The sequence below is a fragment of the Carassius gibelio genome, chromosome B24 (assembly GCF_023724105.1).
Source record: "Carassius gibelio isolate Cgi1373 ecotype wild population from Czech Republic chromosome B24, carGib1.2-hapl.c, whole genome shotgun sequence".
In the NCBI taxonomy this organism is placed as follows: domain Eukaryota; kingdom Metazoa; phylum Chordata; class Actinopteri; order Cypriniformes; family Cyprinidae; genus Carassius; species Carassius gibelio.
This window is the reverse complement of record NC_068419.1, coordinates 4,233,740-4,243,115: the sequence shown is the minus strand read 5'-3', so window position 1 is coordinate 4,243,115 and position 9,376 is coordinate 4,233,740. Positions and strand designations below refer to the sequence as shown.

The following is a 9,376-nucleotide window of genomic DNA, read 5'->3' as shown; positions in this document are numbered from 1 at the left end:
GGATGATTTATTTTACGAAGTTATGGTAATCATTGAAATGTTTGTAGAAATACCAGATTTAAATTAAACTGCAAAACTGTTAAGCACTTTACAGTGTATCTGTAAAGACATAATTAAATGCATTTATAAATAACACAATTATTATGAAAAAGTTTACTGATATTTTTTTTTTAATTCCAAACTAAAAAGTGCAGCCATTTCTTATAATCTTTATCAACTGATATTATAATCTCATCCATATTTTGTATGATTTAAAAAAAATAAAATAAATAAAAGTGATAAGTGTTTTTAATAATAATATTTTTGTAATATTTTTTGTTTATTCCAAAGTGGATTTTTTTCATAAATCACACATCTTAAAATGTCAGTCATGTGCCTAATATTAATATTTTTAATTATTTATAATTTATTCTATTCATAATTTTTTTTTTTTTTCATAGAAATATCCAGGCTTGCAATAATTTGTATGACATGACAATATATGAAATTGTACAATTTAGACTGTACTAAAAGTACTTTCGTGAATTTGAAGTTAAGGGAATGAATAAGGCATCAGGCTCTGTGTTTAAGTTTAGCTCCTTTAATTTTTGCAAAACTTGCATGGTTTCTTACAAATTTGGCATTTATTGCAAATAATTTTTATCAGGTTGGAAATATCAGCTTTAGAGTTTAACTATACGAAGCACCTTGATTAAAAATCATGTAAAATCAAATTAAACTGTAAAGCTGTTACGCTTGTTATTGTCAGCCTCTCTCAAAGCATAATTATGTCAAAATTTATATTACATTTTTATGTCAAGATGGCAATTTATTTTCACTAAAACACATTTATCTGATTTAATTTTTCAAAAATGTTTGGAATAAACCACCTCATCGAACAGCATCCATCCGCACTCGTGCAATACAAACTAGCATGAAACCGGTTAAGACTTATTTATTAAAGGGCACGGAGTGCAAATAAGAAAAAACGTTCACCAGGCCGACCTCTCATTACATATACTTCTGCTTGTTGTTTCCGTAGCAATAAAGTGGCAGACATTGGAACTGGTCTGTTGAGCCATTGTTATCATCTCTGACCATCTGCTACCGAAGGCTGACATTCCATCTCATTTGCATGGTAACTGATATGGGGGGAGGAGAGATTGTGGGTGGAGTGGGATGGGGGTAAAGGGGGGGGGGGGGTGCTTGGAAGGACATATGCACAAACACCCATTACAACAATATACAAGCGAAAGTTTAGTGTTTTTTTAAGCATGCAATTCCACATACATGCATGCACATGTTAGAAAAAGCAGGATAAATCAGTGTGTGCATGTGGAGAGTGATGGGAGAGGAAAAAAACTGTTCCTCCCCTCTGCTCGCCGGTTCTTATGTTTTGCGGATGTGGGAGTGGAGTGAAGTGTGTGTGTGTGTGTGTGTGTGTGTGTGTGTGTGTGTGTGTGTGGTAGTGGAGGGGTTGCTGTTGATGTGCAAATGTGCATCATATTGAGAGCTTGTGAATAGGGAGGTGTGACGTAGAAAGAGAGCAGAACGCAGGTGCTTATCTCGGGGCTGTCACAGACATAGTGTGTCATATTCCTGGGGACTACCTTTCAAAAGCTACCGGCTCCAGCGCTAGAGCATCAGCCGAGCAGGGACCACAGATTCCGCAGCTAACTTTCAGCATCAGTCAAGTAGGTTGGTGTTCTGCTTGTTTTTTGATGTGACAGTAGCTGAAGCCGTCTGTGGTCGGTGTTTGGGAAGCAAACCGAGCTGTTTGTGTTTGAACTGAGAGGATGCGACGCTGTGACAGTGCGAAAAAAAAGTTTGGAATGAGAATTCGAATTTAGATCGTTTGATGTAACAATTTACTTTGTTTACTTTATTATTTTATAAATGTATATATTTTTAAATATTAATTATAGATATTTTTAATTTTTTTAAAATTTATTTTGTACTTATTTTTTATTGTTCACCAAAAGCGACTTTTGTTCAAGACCTGTCTTGGATCCATAAAGCACGAGGGCAGATTAGACAGCTCAAGCTGTGTATTTGAAGAAGAATGACCTATTTTTTAATCACACCGATAACAGTAGATGTTGTCTACCTAAATTAAAGTCCCTGTGCGTGTGCCGGAGGGTTTAAGCGAGTCTTAGACGTGTTAGCATTGTGTGTTAGCACAAAGCTTGGGCTTTCGGTACAGCAGCTGAGCACACACAGCCCTTCCTGTCTTTCATCTCAAACTTTCAGGCTTTAGGCTGCGTTAGCGCTGCCTTCAATCTGCTGCGTTTCGGCCGAACGCCGTTTGGTTTTAGTTTAGTTTCGCACTTGCAACCTGAAAATCAAGCTCAGATCTGTGTTTATGTGGAGTCACGGATAAAACAGACTTTATGGTTGTATATTATATTGTAGACGAGCTGAAACTTTGACTCGCTAAAAGATTCTGTGCATGTGCATGAGGACCTTTAATAATTAGTAACATTGAAGGAGATGACATTATGACACAATCTCTACTGGGATGTCAATGCAAATCGAACTAAATGGCATTTTATGAACCGGTTATTTTAGTACACTTAAGTTTGCATGTGAGCTGAATTTTCCAAAGTAGAAATTTGAGTCATTGGCATGTCAACAGGTTATTTTATTGATATTTTAGGTTGTTGTTGATGAACACATTCAGTACAAGTACAGTATTATTATTATTTATATATATATATATATATATATATATATATATATATATATATATATATATATATATATATATATATATATATATATATATATATATAATAAAAAATCTATGAAATAGCATCCTTTTAGTTCAGTAAATGTTCTAAAAGAGTTTTAGACAATTAATCATTATATTTTCCTCCGCTGGTTAATATATTGATTTATATGTATTGTATTTACTAACATCTTAATGAAAGAATATTTTATAAGTACATCTGTTATGAAATACTATGTTAGTATTTTGTTAATTTAACAGAACATTTACTAACTACAAAATGTACAGTAGTTTTGTTGGTTTCAAGTCAAAATCTCCTTGTAGACATCTTCAAATTCAGCACTTTGTGATATTTCTGTGATAAAGTAAAATTCCCTTATAAAAACAAGCCCAGATTATGCGATTCTCATCATTTCGTCAAGTTGTTCGCCGATGCTCAGTTAAAGTCAACAGAATTGCGTGTTGCCTGAGCAAACTGAATGATGTTTTATACTCCTCTGTCACATTTCATTCAAATTATGTCAGGATCGGAGTTGCATTACAGGAGCGCAGCAGTTTCATTTTGTGGTGTAATGAGAGTTTAGGGAACTGTCCATGGTGCTGCTCTCCAAAATGAGTGCTGAACACAGAAACACTATCCTCTGCTTTACTGCTTTAGGTCATCCGAGTTCGTTTTTAACTTTCATGACCCTTTAACCTGCTGGTTTACACCCATTCAGCAGAGTAAAACTACAAGTACAACAGAAATTAAAGCAAAACATAGACACGCCGCCATTTTGGCTCAATAAATCAAGACACGCCACCAAAACGTTAACGGCGTAATTGTGTATCCGTGTAACATCTTGTTACCTGTTTTTTTTTTTCTTGCTTTCCTTCCACAAAGCCATCCATGCACAAACTTCACTTGGTTAATCCAGGCAAATGAATTTTGTGGGTTTAATTCAACAAGGTTTTAAAAATGTTCCATCTGCTGTGGAGCAGCTGGTGATAGACTGAATGTAATTAATTACTTAACTTTTGAACAGTAGTCCAGGAAAACAGAGCGCCGTGTGTGTGTGTGACTGTGTGTGTTGGAGAAAAGCAAGTGAAATCAAGAGCATGGCAGGAAGATTACACACAATAGAGCCACGTTTGATTTCTAGCGGCGAGCGTTTGATGCGATGACTCTGGAATTATATTCGCAATTAACCGAAAACGTGTAAATGGAAACAAAAGGCACAGAATCATCTCCATCTGACTGGCTTTAAGAGATTCAAGCGACACGTCAAATGTTCCCCTGAGCAGATATCTTTCATATAACAGATCGAATGCGATTTGAAAAACATCCAGTGCAAAAATAGAAGTAAATCGATGTAAAGCACGAAAAGGCAGCAAGCCACGTTGTGTAATTAAAATTACATGGGCCTTTTTGACACTTTTTTTCCCTCTGAATATATTTCAGCATCTACCTTGATAGCAGTGTTACCTCATTGGCTGCGGGTGTGTTTGTTGGCCTAACTATAAAGGATCTGCCTGTACCCTTGTGGGCTGGGAAGAATTAGGATTTATGAATTTATTTCCTCTGTTGTATTGTTTAAACAGCTTTGGTTCAGTTTTGATCCTTTCCTATGCCTTTGAGGCTGTTCCATGGTGTCAGCTGTTGACAGATAGTAAGAGAACTGCCGCACAGTATGAATGAAAGAGAAGTAGCGGTTGGTAAACACTGATAAGGGATAAATAGAAAGCGGTCAGGCAGAGATAGTTCAGTGGGAGCCCAGATTGTGTGCGGTCTGGTAAAATGAGATTCTAAGCCTGTCCTTTTTTATTCTTCCACCCCCCCCCCACCTCTTTTAACCACACCATCCACCACCCCTTCACCACACACACACACACCATCCAGCACCCCTCCGGATTGCGTTTGTCTGGAAAATCTCCAGTGACCTCGCTCGGCAAGTCCTGGGCTTTAGAAAGCTTTTTTTTTATGGTGTGTGTGTGTGTGTGTGTGTGTGTGTGTGTGTGCATCTCTGTTTGTTTTGTCGACTGACATGGGTCAAGTTAGCCAATAGACATGTCCCTGCTGATTATGGACAGCTGCCACTGGTGTGAGTCCCACCTTAATGCATTTTACATGGAATTATGAGCAGAAAGACAATATGGAGTCAGAAGGACACAGCGGCCTGTGCAACCTTACTGAACATCGCTCTGATTGTAGGACATTTCTATTTGCTTTGAATAGTGATATTGGCAATGCACTCCATCTCTTTATCATTTGTCAAATGGAGTAAATAAAGTAATGATAATAATAAATGTAAAAAAAAAAAAATTTTGTGTGCACGGTTGAAATATTGAGGAAATATTGAGTATTGAGGAAATATTGAGGAAATAATTAATTAAATATAATTATTTAATTAATTAATAGTTTACAGTGTTTTATATTGACATTGCATTGGTTGTAAAATGTTTATTTTTTTATTTTTCTATTACACTTTGGAGAAATTTAAGTAATAACAATAAAATCCGTTTTAGTCACGGTTGCTAAGTACAATCAAATAATAATATATAATTGGTATATGCCTCTTTCTTTTTTCCCTAAAACTTTAATTGAAGTAATTGAAGATATTATAAAAATGTTTTATTTTATTAATTTATTTTATTGTTTTTTAGGTATGGTCACAGTAAGAAAAAATTATGGCAAAACAAAATGAAAGAATAATATGTACAGTAAGCTTTAATTTTTTTTATTAATAGTTTGCGATGCTTTATCCATTCATGTTTTTTATTTACTTCACTTTGATAAAAAACAAACATTTATTTTTGTTTTGTATTGATGTTTAAAAAACACTCTGTCTTTCAATAAAAAAGTACATAATTCATATTTTGTAATCATGGTAAATATTAAAGAAATTAAAATGCGTAAGAAAATTTAATAAGCATTTTACATATATTAATATTTAATCAATACGCCTTTTATATTTAGAATTTGAACACATTTTTATTTATATTTTAATAGCATGTTTATATATTTCTTTTATTCATGCTAATTTTACACCTTGCATATTTATTCAAATGTTGCATCTTTTGGAACATTACTGAAATTGAAATAACATTAATTGCATTTACTATATTCGTTTATTAGATTACGGCTGAATATTTTAAGACCCTAAGTGATGTTTTATTCAAGTTCATATATGAAAGCATTCTCTCCTTTATTTATTCATTTATTATGTGACCTTTGCTGGAACACCCCTGAACCGTTTTTTTCTTTTCCAATCCATCTTTTATGAGATTAGACAGACCTTCATAAGTTATACCTTGAGGGTCACCATGTGGTATATTTATACTGAAAATAGTTCAGCCCATTGTGCGTTGCTGCCTAATGAGATTGGTCGTTAAATGAATGACACAAAGGCTGAAGGGGGGCAAATGGGGGGATAGAGACCCAAAGCACTCTCGCCACGCGACACAACAGCAAGACACGGCGTAACCCCGACCCCACCTCCTCTGCTCTCCACTAACAACACCTTTCATGTCGCTGTGAAAAGCTAGTGTGGACGTGGTAAGTCAGGTGGTCCTTCACTGCCCTGCTGACCGTGTTTGTGTCCGTCTGCGCGTCTGTGTTTGTTAAGAGGGAGAGGGAGAAGCTGAGAGGTGGGTAGTGGGTGAGAAGGATGCTTGGTTTGATCTGTGAAATGCATCAAGACAAGTGCAGTGCTTTTTGTAAGCTGTCATTTCCAGGGTCGTGTTTGAGAGGGGTGATGCTCCCGCAAGCATGTTTCAGAGACACTCTTCTTTGGATACAACTCTTCACTGTAATTAATGCATTGTTTGTCTTTGCGTATGTACACTTTACTTTTGTGTTCGCAATGTAGTTCTTAAATTTCATTGTGAGGTTTGTACTTTTGAGGAGTTGTAGTTTGTATTGGGAAGCGTGGCGTTCTGATAATGGCATATGTGAAAACTTAAGTAGGTTCTTCCAAAGATGCAGATTAAGAGCTTGTGTTTGCTGATTTTGTGGACTTCATGCTACACGGTTAATTGATTGTTTCAGGACTGTTGAATCAGAGGATGTTAACTGATGTTTCGGTTTTTCTCTAAGTTTTATTCTGCACAGTTACACACAAATGGATGTGGAAAGTAAAAAAACAAAACAAAACAAAAAAAACCTAAAAACATTAAATTTATATTTTATACTTGAAAACTTTTTTCATTCTTTTTTAAATTATTTTTTTATTGCATCATTTGGTTATTTTGAATGTATATTCTTATTATAATCTAAAATAGTGATTTTGGTTTCGCATTAATTTGGAATAAAAAAATATTTCTAAATAAATTAAATTTAAATAATTAAATATATTTATATTTTTTTATTTTTATGGCTAGTTATTTTTACAATTATTTGTTTGCTTCAGATATGATGCACACAGGTTTTGTGTGTGTGTGTGTGTTTGTGTAGTTTAGTTATTTAGAATTTATATTTTATTATAATATGAAATATTGATTTTAATTTAAAAAAATTGCAATACATTTAAAAATAGCAAAAAATGCATAAATAATGTAAACTAAGATTTTATAGTTTGTCACATGGCTAGTTTTATTTATTTATTTATTTGTGTGTGTGTGTGGTTCAGATATGATGCACACACCATTTAGACATTTTTGTCAGTCTGATGAATGCGAATGTTCCCAGGTAAAATCCAGATATTGAAATGACTTCAATTTACAAAGTACTTCTTTATCGAACATTTGGTCCTTTAAAAGATGCATATCCTTTTTCCCTCTCTGACTATGAGAATATGGGTTAAGAGTGTTCAGAATCCATCCTCTTTATTAAATCCTGGGGTTAAGTCAAATTTACATTTCGTTAAAGATTATTCATTTTATTGATGCGCATAATCATGTTCAAGTTCCATCTGCTGGTCTGGGAAGCTTGTTTTAAACTCGTAATGTGCATTTGTTGACCTTTTAAGTAGTAAATAGTGTGACCTCACTGTAGGGTCACAAATGAGTGTGTGTCTGCGACTGTGCGTGTGTGTGTGTGTGTGTGTGTGTTTGCTTATAACTTCTCTTTGGAGACATTTTAGGATGTTTTCATTTGAAGACTTGAAATGTCTTTTTTTATGCACATTTTTATTATTGGTTTAGTAATTTATAATGGGCTTTATTTAGAAATAGTGTGTGTGTGTGTGTGCTTGCTCTCTGTCTGTGTTGTTTTACACTTTTGCTTACACAAGTATTCATGTTATTAGGATAAAATAAGGCAATTATGGATTTTTTATTTCCGGTTTATTTCCTACACTAGACATAATTTATAGTAAGCACCTTAAAAGCAAGTTGTAAAACCAAGTTTATGCCGAGAGTGTGCATGCATCCATTCTATTTATTAGAAGATTACAGAATGAGACTTGATAAATCCATGATCCTGATCCCTCAGCTCTTTTAGACATTTTAGTTAAATCAGAATTCCCCACCAGTCCTCTTTTTAATGCATAAAATACTTAGGCGCAACTCTTTCCAAACAAAGCTTACTCGGACTGGGAATTCCTATGCCAGAGGTAAATCCGAGTTAACATGGATTTAGACTGGCATGAGTTAAAGGACTAGAGTTTGTAATCCAGGTGGCCGGGGGATTTCGCCACACACTGGCAGAAATCACTTAAAACTCCCCGAACAGCCTGAGCTGCAGTATCCGGGCTGAAATGATGACGGCACAGTCGGAGATGTGCTGAAGCAGAGGTCCGTGCTGCCGCTGTTTGTTTAGAAGCCAAAGAGGACGTTCCAGCGGGTTATAGACCGGCTCGTTTGGGTTTATAGAGGGATTTGACACCGTTTGAGTCGAATATGTCTGTCTGTTCGACTCAGCTCGTGCAAAGTGTCTTGCAGTGCTCCCATCTTTTTTTTTTTTTGTCACATGTACCCTGATAACCTCATCAATGAGGCTCAAGTACCCTCATATACACTTATGTTATTATATGTATAAATTAGCATTAATATTTAATATTAATGCTGAATATTTAGCATTTAGAATGATCAGTAATATTATCAAAGTTACTTTGAAACAACAACAAAAGCTATTGTAGGAGACTCAATAAGTAGTGTAAAACTTTACAGATTACACATTTTTATTTTTTTAAATAGAGATATTTACCACAAGTAGATGCAGTTTTAATTGATTAATGTCTTATTATCATTTAATGTTTTATTTATTTATTTTTATTGGTGCTATTATAATTATTTATTGTATTGTTATTTATTGTAATCAGGACATGTTCTACTTTTAGGGGTGAATTTTATAGATTACATTATACTTTATTATTATTATATTTTTGTGCTTTTAAAGGAATTTAAATAATTATATTAATCAAAATGAGCTGTAGTTTTAGTCTTTTATTACTGCTTGCTTATTTATTCATTCATTCATTAATTCGTGCATTCATTCGTTTATCATCATTATTATTATTATTATTATTATTATTATTATTATTATTATTATAAGTAGCACATATATTCTTGGTGTAAAACTGATTCAACATTATTTCATTTTTGTCCTTATAAATGAACTGAAATAATGCTAATAACCATAATTAGTTGTGGTTTTAATCTAATTATTATTATTATTATTAACAATAAATTTGTGCATGTATACTACGTTAAGTGTAAAACTTCACTGATTGAATAGTTTTTGTCCTTATA

General features: G+C 34.0%; 1 protein-coding gene across 1 annotated transcript in view; it reads left to right on the top strand.

Annotated features, from left to right (window-relative positions):
• The first annotated feature begins 1,455 nt into the window (after positions 1-1,455).
• The window catches only part of st18 (ST18 C2H2C-type zinc finger transcription factor), a 49,962-nt gene continuing 42,041 nt past the window's right edge, over positions 1,456-9,376 (top strand). Inside the window, exon 1 of the mRNA XM_052595470.1 lies at positions 1,456-1,673. The gene's annotated coding sequence lies outside the window, so the exon portion shown is untranslated. The remainder of the gene's footprint in view (positions 1,674-9,376) is intronic.